The 15,900-nt window shown below is 43.7% G+C and overlaps 1 protein-coding gene and 1 non-coding gene across 6 annotated transcripts in view; one reads left to right on the forward strand and one right to left on the reverse strand.

Moving 5' to 3' along the window:
• DLGAP2 (DLG associated protein 2) overlaps positions 1–15,900 on the forward strand; it is a 781,526-nt gene that overhangs the window by 129,311 nt on the left and 636,315 nt on the right. The gene's annotated exons all lie outside the window — the stretch shown is intronic.
• Positions 282–366, reverse strand: TRNAQ-CUG (transfer RNA glutamine (anticodon CUG)). The gene has a single exon. It is a non-coding gene; the product is annotated as a tRNA-Gln (tRNA).

The following is a 15,900-nucleotide window of genomic DNA, read 5'->3' on the forward strand; positions in this document are numbered from 1 at the left end:
TATTTGAACATTTTGATATTTGCATATATACATATATCAGTGGGTGCGTGCACATATAGAAATATGTTTGTTGTTTTATAACCCAGGTAGATGCTGGCATTTTTATTATATGTAAGCAATGAGATTAGACTCCCAGCGGAAACCAACATGTGCATTATTGGGCTTTATCTATTTTTTTTAAAGGTTACTTTAATGTTTATTTTTGAGAGAGCGAGGGAGAGAGAGAGAGAGAGGGAGACACAGAATCCGAAGCAGCTCCAGGCTCTGAGCTGTCAGCACAGAGCCCAGCGTGGGGCTCGAACCCACAAACCGCGAGATCACGACCTGAGCCAGAGTCGGACGCTCAACCGACTGAGCCACCCAGGCGCCCCAGGCTTTATCTATTTTGAAAACGATCTTACAGCAGCATGAAATTTTAAATACTGTGGCACTGACCACTGTTACCGTAATACTGACATATTCCCACGGTGCTGTAGTGCTGTAGGGTGGTGTGGCTTAGCGATGAACAAAACCTGTCTTGGTGATGCTAAAGCGATCGTTAAACATCATTTTTGTTCTCTTTAAGGAGTTCAGAGATAAGTGAACAAAACTTGGTAACAGTGTTTTTTCTCATGCAGTGTCATCTTTTGCTATCTTTTCATCCTTGAAATAACCAAGGTTTATACCATTAGCACATTTCTTTGTGAACGGAGAATTTACAGGGTCATGTTATTAAATTTTCGGAGATAAGAGCAAATGATAGGAGGTACACTTTCCAGACTCCAGAAGCATCTCTTTATCAAAACAACATTTTTGAAGATATTGACTTCTTTGTATCTCTCTGCAGCAGATGTTTTGCATTTGAGGGAAGCCTAATGAAAAAGCTTTTAAAGTCCCCCTATTGTGTTTGAGCCCAAAGGGCTTTTGGTTTTTTTTCTTCACAAAAAGGTTTATAAGTTTATGCCCCACTTGGTTCTCAGGACACATTTCTGGAACTTGCTCTCATTATTAATTTTTTTTCCAACTTTCTCCTTGCCTTAATAATAAAAAAAAAAAACCAACAGGGTGGAAATTGTCACAGGACAGTGGCTTTCCACTGTAGGCAAGTGTAAATGCATATATTAAAACTAATCTTGGTGACCCAGCCAAGGTTTTAATTTCAAAGCTGGAGGGAGTCAATCACTGACTCCTGTGCCCTTTCTTCCACTCCCTGAAGTGATTAGTTGGGCTGGATGCATTTATTTACTGTATTTTGCAGCAGCCTGGGATATCTGGTGCCGGCTCAGTGACGAGAGTCTTCCTGCTTTGGTTAGGTTTCTGATGACTCTTTTTTTTGAGTTTGTTTATTTATTTTTGAGAGCGAGCGAGCCCAAGCAGGGAGGAGCAGACAGAGAAGGAGAAAGAATCCCAAGCAGGCTCTGTGCTGACAGCATGATGTGGGGCTTGAACCCACAAACCGAGAGGTCATGACCTGAGCCCAAACCAAGAGTCGGATGCTTAACTGATGGAGCCACGCCCCCACCCCTCCCCCTTTAAGTTCATGTATTTGTAGTTCATGATCACCCTTGGGAGGTGGAGTTTGCAGCCCTCCCGTGGTAAACCTGGTGTTTCTGCACACGCCCTGCATCTTTGTATGTTCGCTTCCTGCAGGGCCTTCAGCAGATTTGGAAATACTTTGAAAAGTTCTTTTCAGAGCACATATCGTAAGAGGTTTGTTTGTAACATACTGGCTGCCGTGTTATTTTTGTTTACAGCGACACTCAGAGGAGCTGCTGGTTTTGCTAAATGTCCGTCAGTAAAAACCATCAAGACGCTTGGTAGGATGGGCGGTAGTTTTCCAAAGGGATGTCCGTTCCTAATGTTGATGTAAATCTCAAAGGCCTTGGCTGCGTAGAGACTTCTAAGAAATGCTGTTTCGTTGGGTGAGCCACCAGTGATTGAGCGTGGTGGCCAATACTTTGGTAGCTTTAACATAGAGACCCTTTCTAGGAATCTGTGTGTGGAGCCTCCCCTTTTGTGGGTTTTGTGAGGTGGGCATGTTACCGGAAACTTGCCCTGACGTCCTGTGTGTGTGTTGCATCTGTCTGCCATCCACATAATTCGGCTCTTTTTCTAAAACACAGAGTGAGGCGTGAGGGGTCGTTGAAGACCTTGCCACGTGTCACAGACGCCTCTGGGGAGCACCCCGCAGTGCCCCCCACGGACACCACCTGTTTTGATCCCTGCGTTTGCAGATATGGAATCTGAGATTGCATAGCTGTCCCTACGATTTTGTGGTAACGTTCGTGAAAAACCTGAAGGAAGATGGGACACAAAGCTGCATGTTCACATCCTGTGAAACGTTTCCGGGAGCATGAAGACGTCATACTGTAATTGCAGCAGAGGTTCTTAACGGGGTGTGTGGACCCTCACGGGCTGGCAGGTAAGGGCTCGCATGGCCCCGTAGGCTCGAATAGGAAGCCTGTTTCAGTTGCTTCTGATGGGCATTTACGTTTCCTGTAAGTATCAGTGTGGGCAACACACGCCAGCGTAGGTGACAGCACTGTGGCCTCTCACCAGTAGGGACAGGAGGGAGCTGCTCATATCAGGTCAGAGTTGTTGCCTTAGCGAGCTCATCCATGCTTTGAAGTTAGTGTCAGTGGATCACACACGTGCTGTGGTAACAAGCCTCCTGCGTTACTACCTCATGACTGAACGTATTTGATGGTTTCAGTATAACCGTTCTGTGTGTGTTGTGTCACATGCATTTACAAACACCGTTCTGAAGGTGTGTGGGTTCGCGCGACCAGTCAGCCCAGCACTCTGTGGCATGAACTCATACACCTGCTGAAATACTCAGACGTGCTCCCAGGAGGTTCACGGAGGTTTACTTTATTTATTTATTTATTTATTTATTTATTTATTTATTTATTTATTTATTTTTTTACGTTTATTTATTTTTGAGACAGAGAGAGACAGAGCATGAATGGGGGGAGGGTCAGAGAGGGAGACACAGAATCGGAAGCAGGCTCCAGGCTCCGAGCTGTCAGCACAGAGCCCGACACGGGGCTCAAACTCACAGACCGCGAGATCACGCCCTGAGCCGAAGTCGGACGCTTAACCGACTGAGCCACCCAGGCGCCCTATTTATTTATTTTTTAAATATAATTTATTGACAAATTGGTTTCCATACAACACCCAGTGCTCGTCCCCACAGGCGCCCTCCTCAATGCCCATCACCCACTTTCCCCACTCTCCCCCTCCCATCAACCCTGAGTGTGTTCTCTGGATTTAAGAGTCTCTGATGGTTTGCCTCCTTCCCTCTCTGTAACTATTTTTCCCCTTCCCCTCCCCCATGGTCTTCTGTTAAGTTTCTTACGATCCATATAAGAGTGAAAACATATGGTATCTGTCTTTCTCTGACTTATTTCCCTAAGCATAATACCCTCCAGTTCCATCCACTTTGCTGCAAATGGCAGGATTTCATTCTTTCTCACTGCCAAGTAGTATTCCATTGTATATATAAACCACATCTTCTTTATCCATTCGTCAGTTGATGGACATTTAGGCTCTTTCCACAGCTTGGCTATTGTTGAGAGTGCTGCTATAAACATTGGGGTACAAGTGCCCCTATTCATCAGCACTCCTGGATCCCTTGGGGAAATTTCTAGCAGTGCTATTGCTGGGTCATAGGGTAGATCTATTTTTAATTTTTTGAGGAACCTCCACACTGTTTCCCGAAGAGGCTGCACCAGTTTGCATTCCCACCAGCAGTGCAAGAAGGTTCCTGTTTTTCCACATCCTCGCCGGCATCTGTAGCCTCCTGATTTGTTCATTGTAGCAGAGGTTTATTTACCGTCGGTGGCAGTGGACAGGAGGATGTGTGGATCTCCCCGTTCACTGAACAAAGCTTGTGGAGCACACGCTGTTTGTCACACAGCACCAGATGCTGGGCTCTGCGGGGCCGCGGTTTGCGAGCGTCCAGCGCAGGCTGGGTGTCTGCTGGTGGTGGGTGGGCTGCTGAGCCTGTGTGCATGCCTGGAGGGGCTTTTCCTGCCGCCCCTCTGTTGCTAGCAAGGACACTGAGTCTTAGGAGGCTCCCCTGACTTTCTCCAGGCCACTCTGTCTTTGTGTGGGGAGCCGCGATTTAGGGCAGGTGGGCCCGGCTCCAAGCCTGAGCCCCTCACAACCACTCCGACTGCTGATGACGCCTGCACACGTACAACTTACCCCCTTCAGACCACGGTGATTTGCATGGGGTGGAGGTGGGACCTCTTAGCAGCGGGTGCAGCGAGTCTATGCGCCTAAAGCCAATCTCGGCAGTTTACGGTTTTGGGGTTTGACTCGACTGATGGGGTGATAAAGCCGCCTTTCTCCCCCAGCCGGCTCTGTCCCACTGACCACACTCCTTTCTGTTCTGTGCACCTGGGTCTCCGAGTTTGAACAGAAGGCACTGTGGACGGTCCTGGGCTTTGTCACTTGCTTCCTTTGCCTCCGTCCTGCGTGTAATGAAGTCACCATGACCTCCCGTCAGAAACCTCGGATCAGGTTTTCTCGCTCAGTCCTTAGCCCTCTTGCAAGAAGATAAGACTAATGGCAAATCCAATCAAACTGTCATGATACTTTCCCCTTTATCTGTTTATTGGCCGTAAATTGTAATGGATTATCAGCTTCATTCTACTTAAGATTCTGTGGGTCATTTTCATCTTTCTCCCGCCAGCTTAATTGATTGTCTGCCTACAATGAATAAGCAAATCAAAATCCGTCGGCTTCTTGGGCTTTGATATAAATTGCCAACAGAATTATGTTCCCAGCGAGCAGGGTTTGTGCTGATTATATTACCTGCTGTCACGTCAGCCTCTCTGACACTGCAGTAGTTTTGTAAAGGGTAAAGTACCCTCCAGAGCCCTGTGGCTTCGTGGGCTTGCTGGTGAGCTTTTCCTTGGAAACCCGAGGGCCGTGAGTTTACCGTGAGCGAAACTGCCTCCTCACATGCACCTGCTGCTTTTTACCGAAGGCTTCCTTGCCCTGTGTGCTCTTTTCATCCACTAGTCTGCTGGTTGATTCAAGTATCTCCACGGCAAACATTGGTGAGCCTTGTCATGTGTCTGCTGTGTACAGACTTAGTGCTGGGCAGCAGGTCGCCAGATGTAGATGGCATGTGGTTTAAGAATCCGGAGAGATGTCGTGGTGATGACACATTCACTGTTATGGGTAAGTCCTTGCTACAGAGAGGAAATTCAGTGCTCAGAGCTTTCGTGACAGCTTAGTGGGGGGCTGGAGTGGAACGCTTCAGCTGTGGGGGGGGGGTTCCCCAAGAGCCCCCGGGTTCAGTGATTCAGTGGGAGCACTCGGCATACGGTTGAACTCAACAGCTAAGATTGATTTCAGCAAAAGGCTGTACCGCCAGGACCTAAAACGCCTAGCGTGCTGTCTTGTGACACGGGCTTCATCCTCTGTCCATGAGACCAGCACTTGTGTGTGATGGCAGTGACAAGCCTGTTGTGGCCTCAGGGCTTTGCACTTTCTTATCACTCTGCCCCAGTGCCTTTCTCCGTGTGCTCCGGATTGCTGGGGCTGCTGTGATGAAACACCTCGCAGCCAGTGGTGTAAACAACAGAAATGTAGTGTCTCACAGTCCTGGAGGCTGGAAATCCAAGATCAAGGAGTCATCAGCGGTGGTTCCTCTAAGGACTGTGAGAGAGGATCTCTCCTTTGCTTGTAGATAGCCATCTTCAGTGTCTCCTCACCTCTTGTTCCCTCTGCATGTCTGTCTCTGTTCAAATGTCCATTCCCTTTTTTAAGACTCCAGTCATACTGGATTAGGGTTCATGCTCATCTCAACTTGACTATCTCTGTGAAGACCCTGTGTCCAAATAACATCACATTCTGAAGTATCAGAGGTTTGGACTTTGGTATACTTTGGTATGGGGGGGGGCACATTACCCATAGAGCCATGTTATGAGCATTCTCTCTATAATGCCTCTGTTTTCCACTAACTTGAGTACTCTGCTAGCAAAGTGTGTATGTTTGGGGCAGAACTATATACCTAACACTTGACATGGGCTGAAATCTAGTATGAACTCCAGAAATGGTGGTTGAATGAATAAATGGGTTGAAAAAGGAGTGACCAGACAGGTGTAAGGAGAACCAGGAAGTTGGCGTATTGAGGAAGCCCAGAGACAAGTTGAAGAAGACAGAGATGCATACTAATGCCTCCTGTGATAGACTTAGCAAGAGGAGGATAATGAAGAGTGTGAAATTGGTACTGTAAAGGTCCTAGATAAGTTTCAGGTGCCTGAAAGGAAAGTCAGGTTTGTTTTGATTGGGGATAGAAGTGGAATGGCAGAAGGAAGGATGTTAGTTACTAATTTTTGAGGCATATGTAACAAATTGAAGATTTATCTCAAGTATGGGAGACTGGTTCAGCATTTGAAAATCAATTAATGGAATCGATCACATTAGCACACCAAAGAAGAAAAGTCTTATCTTATGAGTAGTTGTGAAAAAAGCATTTGACAAAATCTAACATCTGATAAGTAAAAACTCTGAGCACACTGGGAATACAGGGTAGCTTCCTCACTAAAGAAAATCTACAAAAACCCCACAACTGATGTCATATGTAATAGTGATAAAGGAGAGTCTTTTCCTCCAAGATCAAGAACAAGGGAAGGATGCCCCCTTGCTGCACTCCTTTTCAACTTCATACTAGAATTCTTGGATAATGCAATAAGACAAGAAAAGGGAAAAAGAGGTATATAGATTGGGAAGGATAAAGTAAGATGGTTTTTGACCTGGCATGATTGTTGATGTAGAAAATCACAAAGAATCAACAACAAAAAAAACCCCTCTCAGAACTAATAAGTGATTATATCAAGGTTGCAGGATACAAGGATAATAAAAAAAAAAGTGAACTGCTTTCTTACATACCAGCAATGAACAATCAGAATTTGAAATTAAAAACAAAGTATTTAATTTAGCCCCAAATAATGGAATACATAGAAATATAACAAAATATATGTAAGATCTATATAGAAATAACTACAAAACCCTTATGAAATAAATAAAAGAAGAACTAAATAAATGAGAGACATTCCATCATGTCCGTGGATAAGAAAACTCAACGTTGTTAAGATGGTATTTTTTCACAACTTAATCTGTAGATTCATTGCAACCTCAGTTAAAATACCAGCAAGTTACTTTGTGGATATCAACAACTGTTTCTGGCATTTATTTTTTTTATAACCTTTTATTTTTATTTTTGAGACAGAGACAGAGCATGAATGGGGGAGGGGCAGAGAGAGAGGGAGACACAGAATCGGAAGCAGGCTACAGGCTCTGAGCCATCAGCCCAGAGCCCGACGCGGGGCTCGAACCCACGGACCGTGAGATTGTGACCTCAGCTGAAGTTGGACGCTTAACTGACTGAGCCACCCAGGCGCCCCTGTTTCTGGCATTTATATGGAAAGGCCCAAGACCTGGAATGGCCGGTGCAAGAATTAAGGAGAAGAACAAGGTTGCAGGGCTTACTCTGCCAGACTTCAAGACTTATTAAAAATACAGGTACGGTAATCAGGAGGGTGTGGTATTGGTGTGAGGACAGACGAATAGATCAGTAGAACAGGATGGAGAGCCCACAACAGACCTGGATAAATATATTCAGCTGCTTTTGACAAAGTAGCAAAAACACTACAACAGAACAAAGATAGTGTTTTTAATGAGCCGTGCTGGACAGTTGGATGTCCACATGCAAAAACAATGAATTTCGACACATACTTACGTCCTTTACAAAAATTATCTCAAAATGGACCACAGACCTAATGTAAAATGCAAAACTAAAAAAAAACACCTGGGAGATAACAGAAACTCCAGATGACTTTGGCTATGTTGATGATTTTTAGACATAACACCCCAGGCATGATCCATGAAAGAAGTCATTGATAGACTGGACTTCATTAAAATAAACTTCTGCTCTGTGAAAGGTAGTGTCAGGTGAATGAAAAGACAGTCCACAGACTGGGATATCATATTTGCCAAAGACACAGCTGATAAGAATTAGTATTTGAAATATACAAAGAATTCTTAAAACTCAACAATAAATTTAAACAGATAAATTTAACAGATACTACGTTAAAGGAGAAATACATGGGCAAAAATTGAACAAACATCTGTATATGGATGGTAGAAACACATAGGAAAGCAAGTTCATCACATGTCTTTAGGGAAACAGAAGTTAAAACGACGAGATGCTACCACACTCCAGTGAAAATGGCCAACATCCAGAGCACTGACCACACGGCGTGCTGGTGGAGACGTGGAGCACTGGGGACTCTCACTCACTGCTGGTGGGAATGCAAAATGGGGTATCCACTTTGGAGACAGTTTATCAGTTTCTGAAAGAACTGAACATACTCTATCATCTGATTCGATAAACCTGCTCCTAAAGTATTTACCCAAAAGAGTTGAAAACCTGTGTTCTCACAAAAATTTGCACCCAGATTTTTATAGCAGTTTTATTCATAATTGCCCAAGCTTGGAAGCAACTGAGATGTCCCTCAGTAGGTGGGTAGATAAAGAAATCTTGGTCCACCCAGACAGTGGGTATTATTCAACACTAAAGATCAAGGAGCCATCACGCCATGGACAGACATGGGGGAAACTCACATGCATATGACTGAGTGAAAGTGGTCTGAAAAGGCTATATCCTGTATTTGCCTCTGGAAAAGGCAAAAGTACACAGACAGTAGAGATAAGTGGTTGCCAGTGTTGAGGGGAGGGAGGGATGAATAGGGGGAGCACAGGTTTTTTAGGGGAGTGAAACTACTCTGTGTGATTTTGATAGTATCATACTCTCTATGATATTTTATGACACTGTATATCAAACTCTGTGTCATACCATGTCATCATTTATCCAAACCCATAGGATGTACAACACCAGGAGTGACCCTAATGTAAACTAGGGACTTTAGTCAATAATAATGTATCTATATTGGCTCAGCAGACATAACCAATGTTCCACAGCAGTGCAAGATGTTAATGAAAGGGGAACTAGAAGAGGTTGAGGAAGGGTTATATGGGAACTCTGTGTTTTCTCCTCAATTTTTTTATGACCCTAAAACTACTCTAAAAATTATCTCTTAAAAAAATTGGTTACTAAAAAAGTAGAACTGGTTAATGGCAGAACTTGAGGTTTGAGCAAAGGTGACCTGACCTCAGGGCTCAGCATGCCTTCTGCAGCACGGGAGTCTGTTAGCCAGTGACCGCGTGTGTAAGCATTCTGCCCGTGAGTTACTTTCCTGGACGTGTGGCTCTTGTGATGAGGTCTTGGCATCAGGGCACGTGACCGCCCAAGTGACGAACTGCATTAATAACAAGACCGCAGTGATGTTGAGATTTCAGACTTACTCTGTTTGTTCGGCCGGCCTGTGGTCCAGCGGGTCCTGGGAGCTCAGCAGCAGGACTGAGGGCTCATTCCTAGCCTCCAGTGGCGGTAGATGCCGGGGCAGAAAGGGCGCGTGGCTCAGATGGAGTCAAGATGGTCATGTCACACATGTAAATGCAGGAAGGCGGGGGGAGGGGGGTTGAAAGGCGCTTCTCAGAGACTTCCCAATGTTGAGGTTTTTGCCTTTTCATCTTTTTAGTGTTAATGGTGATAAAAATAGATTAAAGTTATCGTTAGCCAAGATGATTTTGTTTCTGTTTTAGATTATTGTTTCCCAATTAAAGAAAGAAAGCAGGAAGGGTAAATATTCCTTGATTTTTTTTTCTTTGTTCTCTTTTTTGCCCTTTTGATGCAGATTCTATAATGACTTGCAGGAGTTTTCCACTGTTCCCGGAAGTCGCCCTAACCACAGTTCGAGTGTGACCTTTGTTAGGTAAATTTTCAAAGCCTCTGCCTAGAAATTAGAATGGGGTTCTGGGACGACTTCCCAGGTTTTGCAGAAAAATCACTTTAATTACCAACAACTGATTGCTGCCGCGAACTCCACTGATACCGTCAAAGAGCAAATCTTCTTGACTGATTGGCTGTGACTTAAAAATAAAGAGAGTCCTGTACTTCACAGACTTCTCCAAAATTCTCCATCTGTTTATCACCTCGGCTTTTCCATCCTAATGGGATAAATACTGCTTGTCAAGGAACAAATAGCTTTGTGAGGCTTGTGGTGAACCTGGAAAAGATCTGTATTTCTCAGGGAGCCACTGAAGCCTTTTGCCAAGCACTCACTCTGTGATTGAGTTAGGGTAAATGCGTGTTCTTCCTTCTTCACTCAATCCTTAACCCCTTACCCTGTGTCTAAGTCATTTTTCACCCTCGTTTCTTCACAAAAATGTAAACACAATGAATGTTCATTCACTCGTTTGTTCATTCCACAAATATTTGTCTCACGTATGTCCCAGGCATGCGTCATGGAAACCCAGCAGGTAAAAATCCCTGTGTAAAGTCTAGCTGTTGAGACAAAAAATAAGTAAACAAACAATGAGATAATACTATACAAAACAGTACTTTCCAGGATGAAAAACTAACACAGGAGAAGGAGTAAACAGAGTGATGGGGGGGGGGTATTATTGTAGATAAAAAGACCTCTTTCACTGAGCAGAAGTGACATTGAGCAGAGTCCTGGGTGGGAACCTGCACGTCTCTCATGGTGGATGAATATTCCAGACTGAGGGAGCCACAGGTGCAAAGGCCCTGAGGCGGCATCGCGTATGATGTGGCCAGACAACAGTTGGAGTAGAGCGAGTAGGGGGAGGGGGCAAGTGGCCCAGGGCTTTCCAGGCCACAGGAAAGACGCTGAGTCTTGTTTTCCTTTTGATGGGCAGCTGTTGGCTCGCTTTGGGCTCGCGGTCTGATTCACATTGGGCAGCATCACTCAGCTGCTTTCTGCAGAGCAGAGGCGGTAGTGGACTGAGCCCAGGGGCCGGACAGCGGCCTTGGCCAATCCAGAGGCGAGGTGATGGTTTACAGCAGGTGTGGCTGGAGGAGGCGTCTTGGCGGTAGAGCTCGCAGAATTGAATGATGGGTTAATGGGATGTGGGCGTGACGGAAAGAGGGAAGTCGTGGGTGACCCTGGGGCTTGTGGCCTGACAGCCACAAGTGCGACTTTGCCGATGGTCTTTGTTAGTTTGCTATGTCACCTGCCATTGTCTATCCCAGTGGTCCCTGGATCAGAATCTGGGTTCCAGGTGCACAGCTCCCCCTTCCGTGACCGCTGTGCACAGCGTGTCTCTTCTGCGGGTGGTCACCATTCTCCCCTTTGACCTGACAACAATCTCTCCTCTTTGTTCAAGTTCAACTGAAAGCTCGTCCTTGTAAGTGTGCCCCAGTTCTTCCCCAAGCTTCCGCCTCCCAGAGCACCCGGCGCACCTGGCTAAGGACACACCGGAGTTCCTGGAGGGCCAGGGCCTGGGGTGCCTCGCAGACAACAAAGGTCTAGCTGCTGACCAATGAGGGAGTCACTGGTGGAGAAAGTCTTTGTTAGCTGTCAAGTCCAAGTGTTGGTGTTTTGACATAAGGTTTTCTCTGAATAAAATACTTCTTTAAAGCATTCATCTACTTACGCACAGTTAATTCCTAAACAGCTAATATTGAGGTACTGTGTTCTTCATTTTATTATAAACTCTTTCAATGCACACCTATGAATAGAGAAAAATATAATGCTCACCTCTGTACCACTCATGTTTATTAAATATTAATGTCATGCCAAGTCTGTTTCATATTTTACTTTTTCTAAGAAAGCACTTAAGGATGTGATTCCTTAAGGAATCTTTTTACTTTCCTCAATCCCATCACTGCATTCGCATCCTGGAGCTGCTCTCTGTCGCGTCTCTGGTTTGTATGTTCCCAGGTCTTCAGTATTGTAGATGACATCTTTGTGCGTCCACAGGTAATCTGCAGGTATTTGCAGGTGGAGGTCCATTTGTGTGGCTGTGTTTAGCTTAAATGTTAAGCTGCTGCATGGCTCTTGCATTCTTGAAAATGACTCTGTTTCTCTTTCTTCAGCTTGATTTAAGGCACTTAGGTTTTTTCCAGGGTTTTCAGTGTTGTGGAGCTGAGCTGCAATGAATAGCTCCCATTTCTGCTTAGACAGTGTCCCTCTTAGGCAGCGGTTCTCAAAGTGGGGTCCCAGGTCCAGCACCATCAGCATCACCTGAGAACTTGGTAGAAATACAAATTCTTGAGCCCTGCCCCAGACCTCCTGAATCAGAAACTTTGCCTTTGAGGCCCAGAAACCCGGGTTTTAACAAGCACCCCAAGTGAGTCTGATCTAAGCTAAAGTTTGAGAATCTGCTCTAGGGTATATCTTGAAGTAGAATTTATGAGTTGTAGGGTAAGAGAATCTTCAACTTGACTTTAGTTTCAGTTTGATGTAAAATGTGGTATTCCCTCATCATTTCTGTTTGTTTCTAAATTCTTGATTACTAATGACATTGCACATATTTTTCTAAGGGTTATTGATTCTTCATATTTCCTTTCATGTTAGTTGCCTCTTCATATCCTTGGCTCATTTTTCTATTGGTGTATTTGTCTGTTTTTCCAATTAATTTATAGATGTTCTTTATATATTTGAGATACTAATCCTTGTCATCTATGACTTCTTTTGTAACCTGTTTTATAGTGTCTCTTGTCACCCGTCGTGTTAAAAACATTAATTTTAGTTAAAATTTAAAACCTACTTCTTTCTGTTTCACAGTTTTTATTTTTTATTTTTGCTTTAGAATTACTTCCACACCTTGATATAAAGGGTGCTAATTATTTTCTTCTAAAGATTTTTAAAGTTTGCATTTCACCATTACATGCTTAATTTACCCAGAATTAGGTTTTTGGGTATGGGATGAGATAGAGATCTGATTTTATTTTCCAATATGGATAATCTGTTTTCCTGGATAAATAAATTTCTCATCACTCTGAAATATATCACTGTTACATGGCAGTGTTTCATGGGGTATGTGTCTCTTCCAGGGCTTTCTATTTTGTTTCCTTGGTCTGTTTATTAAAACTTTTGGTAATGATTCATGTTCTTAATTATTACATCTTCAAAACAAAATACTTGGTGTAGAGTAAATCTTCCCAGTTTTCTTTCAGAAATTATTTTAATTATTCTAGGCCATTTATTTGTTTACATGAAAACTGCTTATTAAATTTTCCAAAACACGATTGATTCAAATCGTTTTGAATTTATGGATTAACTAATGGAGAAGTGGTAGCTTTACAATATTTAGTCTTCTATGTTACAAGCGCAGTATATGTGTCCATATATTCAGGATTTCTTTTATGTCCTAAAGAATATTATCTTTTCCATTTCAATTTTGGGCATCTCTGGTTAGGTTACACTTATACTCAGAAAATCATCTTAGAGTTTTAGCTCCTAAAAGAGATTAAAAAAATATCTCTTGCCTTTTCTAGTTGGTTATTCCTCGTGTTATGTACTCTACCCGGTTTTTATTACTGATTTACTGCCCCCGCAATATTGGCAACTATTGTAGTTTGGTAGTCGATTCTCTTGGATCTTCTATGTGGCTCGTTATCTGCAAAATAAATTTTATCTCTTTGTCCTCATATTTTTGTATCAATTCTAGTCTGTTAATGTTTTGGCTGTACAGAAGGTTTGCTTTTTCACTTTCAGTTAGTACATAGATACTTGGGAGGAAGAAGTTGGCCATCTGCTCTTTTGTTCTTACGTGGGCACGACTTACGTGGTATAGTTACCTTGCTCTTCTGGAGGCAGCTTTTATGACCAAAGTAATCTTTGTGCTCAGAACTGAAAATGAAGGAAAACTTGGGGATGGGTACTTAACTCTGTCACTGTCACTCATGCTCTTATAATCACAGCGTGGACTTCACACTTGCAGTGGAATTTCTAAATACTCGTGTGAGAAGCTTGAAGCCTTAACTCCAAACCTGCTTTGGACATTTATTTCTTTTAAGGAGCAAATATTTCCTGTATCTCTAGTTGCAGCAATCCTCATTGCTACACAATAGGTATTGTTGAATGAAAGAATGATAAGTAAGTTCAAAGATAGCTGGTCACCTTTTATTATAAATAGGAATTTTGCAAACCTGGCACCATTTCATGTGAAGCTAAGTACAGAATTCCAAACAAGCTGGGGAATTATTCGGAAAATTACGAGAAATGTATTTGACAGTCTTAACCATAGCAACCATTCGTTAAAAATATTGACCTGGCAAGCCTGATAAGTGTTCCGTGCTGGCTCAGGACGGAGTGGCATCGGGTCTGCATCTGTGTCACTGGAACAGGAGGGTATGTCTACCCTCCAAGTGGAGACGTGTTTGCTGCTGGATGCTTTGCTGTTTTGCTGGGAGATTATTCTCTGCTGATAATTCACATGCCATTTTATTCCTCAGATAATACTGTTTGGCTCAGTGCAAATAAATGCAAATTGTCTTCTTTCAAATCATTAGGAAATTATTTCAAAAGGCAGTTATGTATAAATTCTCATCCCACCAACTGTTTAAATTAGCAGACTTTTGAAAGAAATTCCAGCCTCCTGCATCAATGTTTTCAACACAGTTTTCTATAATTCTTCTGAAATATATGTAGAAACAATAATTTCACAGCTTTCTGAACCTATCGTGATTGTGGATCCAGATATAATCGAATTTGAAATAAATGAGAACCTGTCCTTTGAGTACTGCCTGAACCGTGGGGATGTGTGATACATGGGTGCCGAGAGGCGGACGTGCTGAGACATTGACTAGCTCGTCTCTGTCTATAATCAGAGCAAACGGCTGAGGACAGAAGACTATGCTGTGGGCAGGAGAAGACTCTACACCCAGGGTGCACCCAAGCCTGGGCCATTGCCTTTTGTAGTATTCTGGGCAGGAAGCGCTGCCTCCTATGGCTGCTGGCCCTTCTCTTGGGCATCTGGAGGGAACACTGGACATCAGGAGTGTTGGACTCCAATTTTTAGTTCTGGAAGTAGCTGTGTTGCCCTGGGAATTCACACGATTCTACCTTTCCCTCAGTTTCTTCATCTGTAAGTAAGTGACTTAGAATGGATCAGTCCAGGGTTGCTTCTGAATCCACATTGAATTTGAAGCCTCAGTTTTTTCATGTTTCCAGGAGTCTGGTGTTGGCGCACTCACCAATACAAGACTGTGAGTGGTCACTTGACGTTGTATTTTACCTGTTATCATATATAACTGATAAAATTGGGGCAATTAATCCGTGTACTTTCCATTGTCGTCCGAGAGTCCGAGCCAGTGTGTCCCGTCGCATGTTTAGATATGAACAAGGCAACCGTTCAAGTGTGCACTCCCAGTCCTGCTGGGCATGGTTGTTTATGAGTTGCTTATTTACGTGCTGTGATACTTGAGCAGCAGCTCCTGTGGGGCTTCTTTGGCGTGGTTCCCCTTGCTCCCAGAACAGTGAAGTGACAGTGTAGTTCACTGGTCAGGTGGGTGTTGGGATTTGGAGTGAAGGTAGGAGTGGTCCCACTCTGCCTCCCTCGGTGGCGACTGGGGCCACCCAGGGATGTAGTGATGCCAGTGTCATCACTTTCTCTCTGGCTTGGGTGCTCTGGTCCTAAACCAGTCCCCGTGCCACTGACTGCTTGATTGGTGTGAACAACAAATAATGGTTAAATGCCCAGTGTTTAAGATTTGATGCCCTTCGGCTCTGTATGAGGAGTAATTTCTTAACCCTCTTTTCAGTGTAGATGATCCTGTGCCATGCTATGTTCTAGCGTTCAGCCAGTGTCCATGTGTCTTGGAAATAATGCCTCAGGGTTCTGGCTAGAAAAACAGATGAGGGTTGATGTAGTGGTTGTGGGAGAAACTCTGATCATTTGTTAGGATGCTTTGATACACAATTCTAACTTACTTTTGATTAAATTAATGTCTTTCTACCCACTGGGAGTTCAGGACGATAAAATGTTGCATTCAGCGATGGTAGTCAAACAATATTCTTTTCAGTAAATATT

This window comes from Puma concolor, chromosome B1 (assembly GCF_028749965.1).
Source record: "Puma concolor isolate L17-30 chromosome B1, mPumCon1.1.hap2, whole genome shotgun sequence".
Lineage (NCBI taxonomy): Eukaryota > Metazoa > Chordata > Mammalia > Carnivora > Felidae > Puma > Puma concolor.